The following is a 16,964-nucleotide window of genomic DNA, read 5'->3' as shown; positions in this document are numbered from 1 at the left end:
GCTCCGATTTTGTGGAGAGGTGTTTTTTTTTTTTTTTTTTTTTTTTTTTTTTTTTTACTGGGACTTCTGTATCTCGCTTGGTTATTGAAGGTACAAGCCATAACATTTACCAGTGCTAAAGAGAAATAGGAATGAGAACAGGATTGTAAATATTTTATTCTATGATAATGGATAATAAAATAATATCACCAAGGAATGGCGACTGTGGTTTATCCTCTTCATGATTTTCATACACAATTCATCAAAGGAGGGAGGGGGGTGATACAAGACAAGTGAATGACAAGTCAATGTGTAATCACACTTATTTGCAATTTTTCAAAAACATAAACATATACGTAAGCATAATACATATGCAGACTACAGCAGGAAGTGTTCACTGCACAAGTGCTGAGGACAGTGTAACAGCCCGTAAAGCCAGATCACAGAGGGGCTGGTGTTCGAAAGCTTAAAAGTTGATTTTAGTAGTAAGGTGTCCATGGATAACACATAAGAGAATTCCCACAGTCCTGGATCTATAAGTAAGTGCCCCTGGTTTATCATGCCTAGTTGTGATGGAATTATACATTTCCTTTAACCCCTTAAGGACGCAGGTTTTTTTTTTTTTTGCTAATTTCTTGCTCTCCACCTTCAAAAATCCATAACTTTTTCATTTTTTACGTGTACAGAGCTTTCTGAGGGCTTATTTTGTGCAAAACAAATTTTACTTCTCCGCCACATTATCATTTCAGGCCGTGTCCTGGGAAGCTGGAAAAAAAAATCCAATTGTGGAAAAGTTGGGAAAAAAACCCATGTCCACCTGTACACCTCTACTTTATTCTTTGTTTCGGTACGATCACTGTGATACCAATTTATACAAGTTTAATTGCGTTTTAATACGTTTTCAAAAGTTAAACGATTGTGTACGAAAAAGAAAAAAAAAATGTCACCATCTTCTGACGCTAATAACTTTTTCATACTTTGGTGCACGGAGCTGTGTGTTGTGTCATTGTATGTGAAATGAGACAATGTTTTAATTGCTACCATTTTGAGGACTGCAACATTTTGGTCACTTTTTATTCCATTTTTTTTTGTGATGTAAAGTGGTGTAAAAGTCGCGTTTTGGACATTTGGGAAGCGGCAATACCTATTGTGTCTGTGGTTTTTACTGTTTAATAATTTATTTTTTTTTATCAGTTCTAAGGAAAGGGTGTGATTGGAACTTTTAGGTTTTCTGACGTTGGCATCGGAAAAGTTAATAGAGGTTATTAGCTGTGGGGGGTTTGCTGCAATGTGCAACAAACCCCATCTGTGTATGAGGAGGGCTCAGCTCATGAGCCCTCTTCATACACCGACCGCATCTCTGCGCCGTACAGCGTCAAGGGGTTAAAGGGGTTTGCCCATGAAAGTGATGTTTACACAGTAAAGATAATTTTTAACCCCTTACTTTACAATGTTGCTCAGTTTTAGCTCCTATCAGTGACGGTAAGTGTAAAATTCCAGAGTTTGAGCGGGGACTTTCTAACCAGACACTTCATGATCTCTCTAGTGCTGTGAGATGCTGTGTGCTGACAATGTGCTTAGATTATCAGGGTACAGGTTATCTACACTTTCATTTAGCTTCTGAACATTCTACCAGTATCTGACACATAGAAAAAGAGATGAGACAGATCAGGCACAGGAAATGAGCGATCCATGAGATGGATATAAAACACAATGACACTCTTAGCTATGCTTTATCTCGGCTATAACACACATAGTCAGGTCTGCTATGCTTCCTGCTCTAAAAACATAGGGGCAGATTTACTTACCCGGTTCGTTCACGATCCAGCGGCGCGTTCTCTGCGCTGGATTCGGGTCCGGCCGGGATTCATCAAGGTAGTTCCTCCGACATTCACCAGCTGCGCTGAAGTTCCCTGAAATGCACTGAAGTTCACGATCCTATCGTGGATGAAGGTGAGTGCAAGCTACGCGACACAATTTCCTTTTTTAAATGCGTCGGGTTTTCGTTCAGTCACGCCCCCCGATTTCCGTCGCGTGCATGTCGGTGCCGATGCGCCACAATCCGATCGCGTGCTCCAAAATCCCGGGGCAATTCAGGTACAATCGGCGCAAATCAGAAATATTCGGGTAACACGTCGGGAAAACGCGAGTCGGGCCCTTAGTAAATGACCTCCATAATCTTATCTGTAGAACAAAGGGAGCCAGCTCACTTGACCATTCTCTCCCCCAACCGCCTCACCACACCCCCTTTTAACCTGATACAATCTGGTTGAAAGTGGTGTCGAGTGCGGGTATTGTCTGAATTGCGGCTCCCTATCATGTATGTATTATACGTGTATTTTTTCGTTAACAGTAAATTAGTGGATGTGGTTTTTTGTTATCCTGAGTATATTTAAGAATCTTGTCTTCCTGGAAATATCCCTTTAAGTTAAAAGAAGAAATTTACCCTGCTTTCTGCAGGTTCCTTGTCGCTCCAGTACTTCCAACTCTGTGCGGGTCATGGGACCTGTTTTACCCAATGATAGGCCTCCTTGGACAGAGGGCGTCAATTTCATTTTCCAGGGGACTAGATGGATGAAGTGGGCTGACAACATGCAGGCCACAAAAACAGGCCACGGCGCCATTGTTTGCAGCCTGAATTGCTGTTATTTCGCCTTATTTGAGGAACTCATCCAGGTTCCTTTCGGATAACTGCACACAGTTCAATTACCTGTATAAGCTGCAATTCCCAGGGCCAGCCACTACTCAGAGCATGGTGCTCAGCTCATCAATGCTGCCTTCATGCGTCTAACCTCTACTGATCAGATATTCTGTTCTAAAACTTTTCTTTAGTGTTTTTATTCATCTCCAGGAACATCAGAAAGAAGAATAAATCTGTAGCACTGACAAGAAGTCTCACTTATGTGTCAGATTTAGATGTATTCCGACACGAGACGGAAACACCTATGGATCCGAGAGGGGTCACAATCCGTCTGGAGACACTACCACTCCATCATATAGCAGCCAGTATTCCTTTGGGTCACTGTGGGTGGTGCAATGTGTACAGAGCAAAATATCTTTTCCTGGAATGTAGAGCCTGGAGCTTTATCCGTTCTAGAAAAAATCGGGTGATTGAACATGATTTATGGCCTCCTTCCTGTGACCTTAGACCGCAGATGACCTCAGGAGAGAACAATAGGCTTCATACAGTATTGGAAGATGATATTAGGAGCTGCTTGGTTTTATAAAATCCATCCTTGTACACCCCATTAGAATGGATGTCTTAATGAAGGACCTGTCGGGTCCTACGTTACACAGCAGCCATTAAAGGGGTTTTCCTTCCAAGCAAGTTAGGCCCTAGCCACAGGTTTCTTGGTTCACTCAAATATCCTTACTTGTAAAATCCTGTGAACATCCATTAGATTGAAGCTCATAAATCCATCTGGATTCTTTTTTGTAAAAGTTTGAGAACCACATTTCCACCTCCTGATGTTTGTAGAAATCTTCTGCAACATCCCACAAGATGATATAAAAAATGTTTTTCCCTGCCATTCCAATAGTAGACCTGTGCTGCTGCAGTCATTTCTGTTGCGTTGTTTGTCCCACATAAATTTAGGGGCACAGACATTGAATAACATAGGGTTTACCATTAATTGGTTTGACAAATGTGTCCAAATTAGCCATATATTGTCAAACATTACAGTCACCACATGCACAAGTATCTTCTAGGTCAGACGAAATGACTTCTGGTAAGTTGATCCTTCAAATCCCTAGCCCTTCTTGCAGTCATGGACTTATATAGTTTTGTTTCACTAAGAAGAATATTCCAATTTTTTCCAAGATTCCGTAAGCATCCGACCATTGATTATTGAACATTGTGACAAGTTTAACTGTATTGTTTTGCTTGAAGTCTAGAAGATAATTCTGGTTCATGAAGCTTATAGTCCTGTATATTGCTACAATTCCTCCCAAGTCAGAGAAATTAAGCCTATGGGATCCCTTTCTTTAAATGATTTGGATGGAAACTGTAAAAATGTAGAATATTGAGGCACTAAAAACAGTGCAGTATGTACTATGTGCGGTTTGCCTATGTAGTGTGCAGGGGGCGCCAGTTTCAGGATTTCTGACGCCTGTTCTGCATGAATCTGGCGCCCCCTGCACTGCCCCGACACCACTTTTTTCGTGTGTACCTTTAACATGGGGAATGCGAAACAATTCTGTTGAACTTTGCATGTTTAAACTGGTGCATGGTCCGACTGAGCACCGGAACGCCCCCTTCAGTGCAGAAATTTGTGTTGCGTGACGACTAGTGCCGCTGCGTGTGACACAAATGAGACGCAGAAACTTCTTAAGTACCTGTGCAAGCAGTTTGCACTAGAAAGAAGGCGCAAGATCCAACAGAAAACTGGCGCACGGCTGTTCGTAAATGTGCCCCATTATTTGCCATATTTTTTCTATATAATGATGTTGTTAGTTTCTGTTGTTCCACCTTTAACTTAAAATCCAAGAACTCAACTGAGGTACTTGAGCTCTGTAGTGCTAGTATTAATGTTTAAGGTATTGTCCTTAAGAACTACATTCCAGGAATTCCTGCTCCGTACCCTGCCAAAGAAACACAATATCATCCATATAGCAAAGCCAGACATCAGAACAATATTTGGGCATAGGGTGCACACGTGTCTGCTCCCACCAATCTAAAAATAGGTTGGCACAGGAGGGGGCACAACACGCACCCATTGCCGTACCGTAGACTTGTCTATACTATAACGTGTCAAACAGGAAATAGTTGTGTCTCAATATAAACTCAAGAAGTTGGAGACGAAATGAATCATGTTTACGATCTGTGAAAGTATTTTAATGCTTGTAGAGCAATTTCATGGGCTATGTTCGTATACAATGATTCCACATCCATTGCAACTAATAATGTACCTTTTGCTGAAAAATCTTTAAAAAATTAGTCCGAGGGGCTCAGGCTGAGGTGCCACTGAGCACCTCAGCTTATAATTTCTCCCTCACTCTTCCTTTCCCATCTAATCCCTCCTGGTGCGGCCCGTTTAGATTGCAGAAAGCTAGTAACGTCAGGGATCCGGCAACACCAGGTAGGACGGGAAGAAAGAAGAGGAGTGAATGAATTACAACCCGAGGCTCTCGCAGGGGGTGACGTAAACCTATTGTGCACACAATATCATAATAAAAGACGTAATAAAAAAAGTTATGATAAAACAGAAAAAGACGTTCCAAACAGAAGATATTGTGAGAAGCATGGGAGTCAATCTGATGGTAGATGTCGAAGACAATTATAATCCAAGGCTGCATTCACATTAGAATGATTTCTCCAGTCCGTATTTCCGTGCCCTATGAGCCCGTATATACCCGTGACTTTTTCATCCGTATGCAGCACATATTTAACCCACATCTATAAGTCCCCATAGACTTCTAAGGACATACAGTACCAAAATACGGAAGAAAATAGGACATGCTCTATATTTTTACATGGCTTGTATACGGTACGGTGCGGTGTTAACAACGGCAATATAAATGGTTGGACGTATTGTCCATTGAAATGAATGTGGCCGTATGTAACCCGTAAAATAACGGTACGTCTAGCATACAGCCATTTTCATTCGGTCGTGTGCCTGCAGCCTAATGCGGAGCGATTGTCCAAACCAGACAAACCTTATAATATACCATAATGGGGCACGTCTCTGCTTTGATTGGTGACCATTGCCCACTAATATTAATGGATGCCTGCTGATTTGGGTATTATGACAGTGTTTGGATAGGGAGTCCTCCTTTCACTGTTTTTCCTCCCGGAGTTGTAATTTTCCTATCCCTGCTTGTACCATCTTATCCATAGCACGCACTGTACTGTACGGGTAAGCCCTCCTTAATCTGTTATCCTATAAACTAGCAAAATGCCACATAAGGGTTTTATTATCTTATTCAAGCATCAAGGCAAAAAGGCTAAGAGGGGGGATATTTTTAAAAAAAAATTGGTATTACGGACTATAATTACATTTTTTAAATAATTTGTTATTAAAATTTTCTAGACATTTTCACTCTGGAACCTGCATTTTTTTAATACAGTGCTGTGTCCTCCTGGAAGAGCAATAGGTCACAGAAGATGTTTGATGGCGCGTTCCCTTACCCCTACCTGCCCTTATGTCCCTGGCATATGCAGTTTCAAAAAAACTATGAAGATGAATTATTCATACATCCCAACTTTTCTGATGGATAAAGAGTGGCATATTTTACCCACCTAATCTATACCCTTTGCTGTAAATTTTTTCCATCACCGGCCCCCAGATAAAATGCCCTTCTTACTGTAGCCCCTCTCTTAATACCCCTTTTCAGTTGGCCCCTCACATACAAGGCCTCCTTTACTTTTGATCCATCAGTAGTGAGCCATATTATTTTTTCCCTCCCTTTCTGAACTCTCCCAAATTGTGGTGCCATCCCTTCTAATCCCCCTTCCCCTGATGCCTTTCCTCATTCCTCCACAGCAGTCCTGCATCCCCCTCTGCCGTGGCTATGGGTGGTTCTGAAACAGGCAGACATGATGACGTCTTAACATGGTGGCAAACAGCTCCCTGCATCAGCAATGCATTCAATTCTATCTACCCAGGTAAATCCGGGTTTGATTCCCCCAATACTGTGCGGTTTGAAGATATGGATTCTGGAACATAGATCCAGAGATTTGTTCTGAATTTATTCCCATATGATGGAGTAATTGGAATAACCTTACGGGAGGGGGAGGGGGGGTTGCAGACTTATCCGCCCCTGGGGGTGATGCCGGAGTCAGGGTAAAAGAGAAATAATCACACTTCGCAAGGAATTGAGATTATTTCACGGTTTCAAACTACAGTACAACCCTGATAAATGTCCCCCAATGAACCGAGTCTTTAGAAAAAGAACTTGACACAGCTCGCCGGCTCTTCACCTCAAGTAGTTCCTCCTCACAAGTTAATTGTTCACTATGCAGTGGGACAGCAGACTGTCTGGTTCACAGATAAAAAGTCAGTGAAAAAAAGGAAGGTCATTTCTTCAATGGGATAAAACTTATGATGCTTTATTTGATCTATATTAAAATATCATCTAACAAAATACAGGAATTAGTCGCAACCAACCTGAGTCTATATTCAACCCAATCTACTATAATCATCATACACCCTAAAAATTATTCTGACATAATCCTAAAAATAATCTCCCGTCAGATTTTTTTCAAAAATTCTTAAAATATTTGAAAACAAAATCCCTGTGATGCCGAAGCCCCACCTTGAATTTCATATGCGTTGCCAAAAGTTTTGCCAGATCTTCAAGATTTGGCATTCGTCCTAAAAAACAGAAATACACAATCTGTATTTTCCAATTTAACGCTACATTTACACGATGTATGCCCGCTGTACCCTAGTACGGCTTGCATACATTGGGCATGGGAGAGGAGCAGGGGATGAGCGCTGCTCACCCCTGCCCCTCTCCATAGAGTAACATGGGGTCCGGCACCGTATTCCATCGAAAGATAGGACATGTCCTATCTCCCTATTGGCTACGGTACGGTGGCGCACGCGTGCAGCACCGTACCTCTCCCGTACGGCGCAATGAGGCCAATAAAGTGTATGGGGGACATATATACGCCGTACGTTAGTGTGAATGTAGCCTAAAAGAGAGAAAAAAAAATCAACAATTGCAAAAACTAAAATAGCCACTAAATTGCTCCGGAATGGCGCTATATAAATAAAGATTATTATTATAATAAATCAAATTTAAATGTTGTACATTGACGAAGCGTAAAATCTGTCTCATCGGTTTAAGAAATCGTAAAAACAATAGTAACAAAACAGGTTTGTTACATAACAAATGATACAAAAAGGCAAAACTAATGGGATCTAAGGAGATAATACATTTCAGGAACCTAAAGCCACCTTAGTTTCTACCTGGAATAGAAAGCATTACATTTGCTAATTCCTTCTGGTTGCCATAGCTATAGTCCCAGCTCCTCCACCTCCCACCACAAACACAGCCTCAGGGGGATGAGGGTCTGCGGTCAGCCACCCTCCTTCTTGCTAACGCACCATTCCCATTCAGAGAGATCCTCCCTGTTTTTCTAGAATGGATGGCTTTGCAAATTGGAAAACAGCTGCCCTTCTAGAGAATATCAGGACCAGCATCAGCAACAACAACACATGAATTCTTCCTGCACGTCTGTGATTACATAAAAGCCCTGCCGGCTCCTGACCAGCAGCCCCCCAAAGCCCCCCGCAGACCACCAGCGAAGGTAACACTTGCTTTATCTCTATGCATTTCGCTGCTTATGCCTGTGATCCCTGCTGATTCTGTCCATGAAACGCGCCAGCAGATGTCATATAATGTGTCTCCCCGTTGGATTTCCTTCCTCCAGAGTCTCCGAGCTGGTGACGTAGTATGGATGTATAGGAAGGATTTGGGGATTCTGTGAATTTTAATTGCTAGGAGTCTCTGCAAAAGGTTATATATTAATCGATACAAAGCTATCGCTCGTCCACTGAAGAGGAGGGTTAAAGGGGCTTTCTAGGATACGGCAAACTTAACTGAGCGAAGCGTCAATAAGAGCAAATTGTGGGAAGTGCATATATTTTATATGCATTCAATACTGCGTATGCAGAGTTCTATGGACGGGATGTATACGTTTTCCATCACACCTGGTATATATGTGTATTACGTGTATGTCATCCTGATATGGTGCTCCTGTAAACTTCAGGGGTTGTGTTACTTTTTAGTATCATATCTAAGTGTATATGAGAACTTGCTTTCTAATATAAACTATGTATGTGGTCAGTCACTAAAGGCAGAACTATATACAGTCAGTATGATATATTTATACTATATAGAGAAGACCGATATAGATATTAGATTTGTGCAAAATCTCTCCATAAAACTTTGTATTCTACCTGCTCCTGTTGGAAGGCAACAGATTTCATAATTTAAAGGAAATCTACCTTCAAAATCATGATAAACCAGGGACATTACTCATAGATCCAGGCACCGTGACTGTGGTGATACAGTATTCTTATATATTTGTTATCCAGGGCCTCCTTCCTTCCACAATCAATTTTTAATGATGATGCTAAAGATCCTGAAGGGCTACCATGGCCTCTTTATTAACTGGATTTACAGATGGTTATGCCACATGCACACTGAAGTATGCATACGTCCACCGCGCTGGAGAGGAGGAGGGGTCACCCCTCCCCTCTCCATTGATATGCACGTCGTACAGGCCAGGTAATGTGAAATAAACTTATATAAACTACTGAAATGTTTCAGAATACTGCCAAAGGCATTTTTTAAGGTCAGCATAGCAAAGGCTATTGGAGCCTGTCAAAAACAGGTTTCTGAGAGGGCTAGTTTTGTATAGATACTCTCCACTCGTGAGCTTGTCAGACTGAAGGCCTTGGACCCACCAGAAAAATTATTCTGAACACCCATTCCTAGTAAAAAGACCTTAGTAGTCTCCAAAGGAAGTTATCTTTTACCATGGACACCTGGCAGCCATGGGAAAATAGCCTAATGGAAGATCCTCTTCTGGGCCTCTCCAGACCAGAAGTGGTGACATCCCATTGTGGTCAGTGATTGGTTTACCAGCCAAGTGAATAATGTATGTGACAATATACATTGGGGGTCATTTATTAAGGGCCCGATTCGCGTTTTCCCAACGTGCTACCCGAATATTTCCGATTTGTGACGATTTTCCCTGTATTGCCCCGGGATTTTGGCGCACGGTCGGCGCTGGCATGCACGTGACGGAAAACGGGGGGGGGCGTGGCCGAACGAAAACCCGACGGATTCGGAAAAACCACTGCATTTAAAAAAAAAAAAAAAAAAAGTGTCGCGGGACTCGCGCTTACCTTCACCAGGAATAGGCCCGTGAACTTCAGTGCATTCGGCAGGCCTCGGGGAACTTCAGCGCAGCCACCTGGTGGACGTCGGAGGAACTGCCTTAGTGAATCGCCAGAAGACCCGAATCCACAGCAGAGAACGCGCCGCTGGATCGCGAATGGGCCGGGTAAGTAAATCTGCCCCAATGTGTACAATCAAAGGTACAGTCACACAACACCAGTAGCGTACCTTGAGGGGGTGCCGAGGTTGCGGTAGCACCTGGGCCCAAGAGGTCTAGGGGTCACTTTCCCATATGAGAAGACTATAAACCATACATTATAGTCGGGGCCTGCACAGACTTTGCACTGGAGCCCATCAGCTTGTTGTTACGCCACTGCACAACACACGCACCGGAGTCCTGGAACTTCAGAGAATGAAAGCTCCGGGAGGTGAAAGGTCCTCCATAAAGAATAATATATGGCCGTTGTGGTATGGAGGCTTCATCTGCCTCTACAAGTCCCTTCATGCAGACAAGTTGTTTCTCCACTGTGTGAACATATATTTGCAGATCAGCTTCAGTTTCCAGAGTCATCTGCTGGGGTGTCTGCCTTGTCACCTGTCATAATTTGGACAGATTTTACCATCACATGATGTTGACAGTGCGACGGAGAATAATGATTTCCGTGTAGCCCCGGTTCTGTAAGCAGATCTGATCAGGGAGCGGTTTGTATTTGACTCCTCTGTATCTGGTCTTCATGTATTCCATGAACTATAGAGCTACATAGCTACGATATTCTCCCTAAGATGCATGGCTATGCTACCTCCATAATACAGCAGCCCTCTGGTGTGTGACCACCACTAGGATACAAGCAGCAAATAGAGATGTTATTACCTGTAGCAAATGAGCCATTTTCCTTCTGAGGTAATAAATTAGTCCAATGGGAACATTTTTGCTTGTTAAAATTTTCAAGTTGTTTTCTTTACGATTATAGGGTTTTGATTATAGGGCTATTGATGTTTACACAATAAAGATAATTTTTAGACCCTTACTTTCCAATTTTACTCAATTTTATTGCTGTATTAGCTTCTATCACTCAGTGATGGTCAGTGTAAGATTCCAGAGTGTGAGCGAGGACTCTCTAAGCAGACACTTCATGATTCCTCTGTGCTGTCAGATGCTGTGTGCTGACAATGTACAGAGTTTATATATTAAGCCTCTTCACTAGTATCTGACACATCAGAGATTAGACAGATAAGAGATGAGAGATGATGAGATCCATGAGATGCATATAACACTCTCAGCTCTGCTACATCTAAACTATACACACACTGTCAGATCTGATGTGCCTCCCTCCCCTTGATAAAGATCTTATCTGCCTGTAGCTTGTAGTTTTTCTCTCCTCACTGTTGTTGCCGGCAGGAAGTCTGTGTGTGTGTGAGCTCCTCCTGGAAAGGGTGGGGGCTGGAGGTAAAAGAGCAGCTCTGTGCAGTGTCAGACAGGAGAATAATGGGGCTTATTTACCAAGGGTCATGCAGTACACTTTTGTCAGACTGTTCACCGTTTTCGAAGCTAAAACAGCTTGCAGGTATTTAAGAAGTGTCTGCGCTGGGATTGTGTCGAATGCAACACGTTTTGTGGCTCAGCTGTGCTAGCTTCCATGCAGCACAAATTGGGGGGTCAGACGGTCCTACTGATGCGGACTGAGCACGGAATTTAAATTTCAAATTGTGTCGCAAGCCCTAGCACTTAGATGCAGCACTAAAACGATGGTGAACTCTGTCGGACCTGAGCCGGGAATCGACACATTCTTAGTGAATCGCGGCACAGTGCATTATCGGCGGACAATGCACTTTCTGTAAATGTGCATCGGCAGTGACCAGCTAAGTAAATGTGCACCAATATGTCTGCCGACCCTAAAGTCAATAGATTCATGGTCGGATCCAGGGACAACCAAAATTGTGTACAGCAGGACTGATAGAGACAGTTTACAATTATATCTGTGAAATGCTGCATTTTTGTTAATAACAGTGAATTAGAGAATGTGTTATTTTGTTATCCTGAGTATATTTAAGAATTTTGGCTTTGTGAAGCCCCTTTAATACAAATATACTAATAAACTTTTACTGTAATATTGTTCCCTAGAGACACATTTTCTGTAAATCTTATGGAATTTTTTACTAAAATTCACAGATAAACATCCCAAGGTCAAAGATAAGAATTTCCCTTGAAAACTAGAAACTAAACATGAACATTCTAAATGTGATGTTCGGGAATGAAGTTTGTAGTAAAGTGCTTTTCCCAAGACATATTGGGGCAGATTTATCAAGCTGTTTAAAATTCTGTATATTCTTAGTTGCCCATGGCAACCAATCACAGCTCCCCTTTAAAATATCCATGAGCACTGGTAAAATGAAAGCTGAGCTGTAATTGGTTACCATGAGCAACTAAGAATATTCTGACATTTAGACAGCTTGATAAATCTGCCCCATTATAGCATAACCACAGGATCCCACCTGTACCTATAAAATGAAGCATCCTCCGTTATGGTCAGCAGTGGTAGGGATTTGGGGGGAAACCAGAGTTATATAAGCAGCGTAAACAGTGTGATACTTTGCTTCCGATTCACTTCTGTTGGGCTTAAAGGGAACCTGTCACCAGGAGCCCTTTTCTGGCTCCCCCATGTCCCCTGTAGAGAATAGAGTGCACACTGACAAGGTGTTTTTTTTTTTTTTTTTTAAAAAGTTACATCAAACTTTGCTTAGCTGCAATGGTGTAACTAGAAGCTGATGGGCACCAGTGCAAAGTCTGTGCCAGGCCCCCGACTATAATGTATGGTATATAGTACTAGTCTTCTCATATGGGAAAGTGACACCATAAGGGCCCTCTAAACCTCTTGGGCCCGGGTGCGACCGCTGCCTCTGCACCCCCTCAAGTGACACCCCTGCTTAGCTATCGGTCAGCATCTGTGAACGGGTATGCGCAGATGAAGTGGAGCCCTCCTCCTGTATGCACAACCCTTTAGTGGTCTGGATATCCTTGGCAAACAAAGTGGTTTTCATGGAAACGGCGGGAGTACAGGAGTCCATGGCCCTTTCATCCACTAGAAACAAGCGGAAGTCCAGCTCGTATAACCCTTGGCTCCTGCAAAATAACACTTAGGTCAACATCGTACTCAAACCATCATGAGGCTTCCTAGCTCCCTACAATGTACGGAAATTTATCAAAAAATTGAATTCTATTTTAGTTTTAGAAATTTGTACTACAAATTTGTGACACAAAGGGCTTCAATATTAAAGGTGTTGTCTAGGATTGCTATTTTTTTTATTCCTGAGACAATGTGGAGTAAAATTAAGAAAGGACTTACCTCAGTCCTTGCCTCCGATCCAGCACGGCTCTTCCCGTCACCACCAGTCTCTGTTGGTGACTCCGCGATGAGGTCACATGATGACACCAGGCCAAAGCCATAGACTGCCTAGGCCGTGACAATACCTTGCAAGATAAACAATCCAGGGCACATGTGGTCTGTAGTCACTTCCCTATTGTCATGAGTCCCATTTTCGGGATGAAATTGTGAATGTGTTCTCATGGATGCAGACAATACAGGCTATTCATGTCAGGGAATTGCTGGACTGAGCTGTGGAACATTGAACAACATTCAACACATTGACGTGAACTTTTCTGAATAGGTTTATTCTCAGATACTTATGTCTGATGATGGGAAGTGCTACATTTCCCAATGACTAAGAACGATTATGCTCTGTGCTTTCTAGTAGAAGCCAAGGATCTTGTTATTCTGGTAATACTTCTATTTTTTGGGAACAAACAGGCACAATGGGGCAGATTTACTTACCCGGCCCATTCGCGATCCAGCGGCGCCTTCTCTGCACAGGATTCGGGTCCGGCTGGGATTTAAGAAGGTAGTTCCTGCTGCGCCGAAAATAATCTTAACGCCCCGGAATGCACCATCCCATAGCAGGTGAAGGTGAGCGCTTCCCAAGCGACACATTTCGGTTTTTAAATGCGGCGGTTTTTCCGAATACGTCGGGTTTTCGTTCGGCCACGCCCCCCGATTTCTGTCGCGCGCATGCCGGCCCCGATGCGCCACAATCCGATCGCGTGCGCCAAAAACCCGGGGCAATTCATGTACAAGCGGCGCAAATCGGAAATATTCGGGTAACACGTCGGGAAAACGCGAATCGGGCCGTTAGTAAATGACCCCCAATGTGATTATAATGAGATGAAAGTGAAACCTGAAAAAAAAATATCCAAGTTTCATCTTATCTTATGAGAACCATGTATTGAGTGTAATATGTATCATATAACAGATGTTCCATCCATTTCTGAGCAGGCTAGGTATGTGCTATGTATGCTGTAAAGCTACAGCATGGAGGGGCTCTGGTAACGCTTACCAGTTGCTGCTTAACACCACCTATCATGTAGGTGAATGAAAATCTTATCATCTTTGAGTTATTACAATTTAATTAGTTTTACCTATGATAACTATTATTATAATGGTAGCGATCACATATAGGTGTCCTCAAATGCCCTTAATGGAGTGGTAGTTTCCTTCATTAATTTTAATGAGAAATATTTTAGGCGTTAAAGGGGTTAAAAACATGGCTTCTTTATTCCAAAAACAGCTCCTCCCCTGATCATGGGTAGTGCATGGTATTGCACCTAAGTTCTGTTCATTTCTATACAGCTGAGCTGCAATGCTAGTGCTAACCATGGTCAGGGGTGGCGCTGTTTTTTTTCAACCTTCGGACAAACACTGTGATCAAGGGCATCACTGTGCCATTCGGAGGACAGTGGAGTAAATAGTAAATATTGGGCCCATTGCATACTGTGGTTGGGCCCTCTCCACTTGGAGATAATAGACACCTCAGCAGGGTCGGCTCCAGGTTTCAGTAGGCCCCTGGGCGACAGAGCCTCATTGGGCCCCTTTGCAGTTAACTAACGAGGCCACATTAAAAATTCAGAAACTAAAACCAGTCTCCAGTTACCTAGTTTATCATACTTAACAGCCCCCTAAGGACTATCTTATATAAGTCCCCCTCATAATCTATGGATTCATTACATACAGCCCCCCTCACCCTCTTGGATTCCTTATGTATAGACTTATATGGGCCCCCCCAGCAGCTCTGGGCCCAGGTATGCCCAGTGCTGGTGCCGGCCCTGTACCTCGGGCCCCATTGTAGCTGCTATAGTGGCTGCCATATTGGTAGTTAGGTCCATGCTGATCACTGTGGGTCCCACATGTTACAGTGTGACAGTGTGAAATGTCCTTAGTATACACATTTTTGTATACCGCTCCCCCCCTACTTCAAACAGAGTAACCAAAAATCTAAAAGGACTTTGTCTAAAATTAATTACATTTCTTACAGACCATCTTCCCCTCATCTGACATTAGATGCTTATCTGGATCAATGCAGGTCATTCATCAGTTGGACTATAGACAGTTTTGGGAGGAGTGAGAGACAAATCTCTTTGCTTTTTAATTAGAGGTCAGTGGCCAGAGATGGATTTTCTTAAAATATATCATATATTAACAGTTACACATAAACTCATTCATTTTCTAGAAGAAGCTACAAAATATAGCCTTGTCTGAGAAGTGTCCAGCATCATAACTATGTTTTTATTGAGATAATGGGGCAGATTTACTTACCCGGTCCTGTGGCGATCCCTCAGTGCGTTGTCCGATGAGGATTCAGGTCTGCCGTGATTCACTAAGGTCGTGTGTCCGATATCCTGCATGTGTCGCTTCCACGCCGAGGTCCGCCGGAGTTCACCTGCTTCTTCCTGGTGCATGTAAGTGCATGTCTTGCGACACAATTCTAAATGTTAAATCTAGCGGTTTGTCCGACAGCCATGCCCCCCATTTCTTTCATGTGCAAGCTAGCGCGCGTGCACCAAAATCCGATCGCGTGCGCCAAAATTCCGGGGCAATTCGGCGCAAAACGGAAATCGTCGGAAAACCCAACAAAAATGTGCTCTGCGGACCCTTAGTAAATGAGCCCCATTATGTGGGCTGAATGTAGAGGAATCTCAAAGGGGTTATTCCATCAAATATAGGGCCTAACTTGCTAATCTGTGGTGGTCTTAGTGATGAGATCCCCACAGATCACGAGAACGGGAGGTCCGACGGGGTTCGTCTGCTCCATAGAAATGAATGGAGTAGAACGGTCATGCGTAGCAGTCTGTGCCATTCATCTTGCAGAGCGACGAGGGGTTCGACGGAGATACCTGGGACCCCTTTGGACCCCCGTTCTCATGATCTGTGGGGGTCTCATCACTGAGACCTCCACCGATCAGCAAGTTAGGCCCTATCCATTGGATAGGGCCTGATTTGTTTGGTGGGAAAACTTGTTTAATGTCTATGCACAAGGGTTGGGGCCATATGGTCCATTGTGCCCTTTTTTTCCCAATGAGGGCTCTGACAGTTGAGTGGGCAGTGAAACTGGACAATAGAGGGCGCACCAATCCTCAGAGTCACACCCAAAATACTAATTTGCATTTTATCAAACATTTTTTTCCCTGCATTCAAAATTTTTAAATGGTCTTTAGTTAGAAATTCTTTCTGCTTCTGTGTTTCTGTGATGTTTGGGGTTACAAAATCACCTCTTGCAAAATTTGTTTTATATGTGAATGTTTGTGGGATGTAATAACTCAGCCACGACACATGGTGTATACCCTAATTAGTACATGGACTAGTGATTGCGTCTCCCCCAGACTACAGGAATGTTGTGCTGTTTATTCAGACACGCTATCAAGATATGGCTGTCGGACAGAGAACAGTAATCACAGCTGCCGGTATATGGGGGCTGCCAGGGTGAGCGCTAATAACAGGAAACTAACTCTTTCATGATTTGCCATCCAAGTTATTTTCCAGTGCTTTTATTTTTTAAAGGGGTTTACCGTTTCAAAACAATAATAGTAAATTGGCTGGGTGCAACAAGCAGCAGCACCTCAATATACTTTCTCTATCCAATCCTCATGGTTTTCTAGATCTCTGCTTGCTTCCACTCAACAGAAAGCTTCATTGTTTACTTCCTTTGGATCAAAACCAGTCCCTGGTCATGTGATCTCACACAGGCGCAATGCTCGTTATAACGCTAGTCATGTGATGTCACACAGGTGCACGGCTCGTTATATC

General features: G+C 43.0%; 2 protein-coding genes across 3 annotated transcripts in view; one reads left to right on the top strand and one right to left on the bottom strand.

Annotated features, from left to right (window-relative positions):
• The window catches only part of CCL28 (C-C motif chemokine ligand 28), a 156,378-nt gene that overhangs the window by 25,620 nt on the left and 113,794 nt on the right, over positions 1–16,964 (bottom strand). The gene's annotated exons all lie outside the window — the stretch shown is intronic.
• The window catches only part of NIM1K (NIM1 serine/threonine protein kinase), a 48,888-nt gene continuing 39,942 nt past the window's right edge, over positions 8,019–16,964 (top strand). The window contains exon 1 of one of the 2 annotated variants that reach the window (XM_072136496.1): positions 8,019–8,233. The gene's annotated coding sequence lies outside the window, so the exon portion shown is untranslated. The remainder of the gene's footprint in view (positions 8,234–16,964) is intronic. The other variant, XM_072136512.1, reaches the window with a different exon arrangement.

This window comes from Engystomops pustulosus, chromosome 1 (assembly GCF_040894005.1).
Source record: "Engystomops pustulosus chromosome 1, aEngPut4.maternal, whole genome shotgun sequence".
Classification (NCBI taxonomy): Eukaryota; Metazoa; Chordata; class Amphibia; order Anura; family Leptodactylidae; genus Engystomops; species Engystomops pustulosus.
This window is presented reverse-complemented; position numbering and strand designations above follow the sequence as displayed.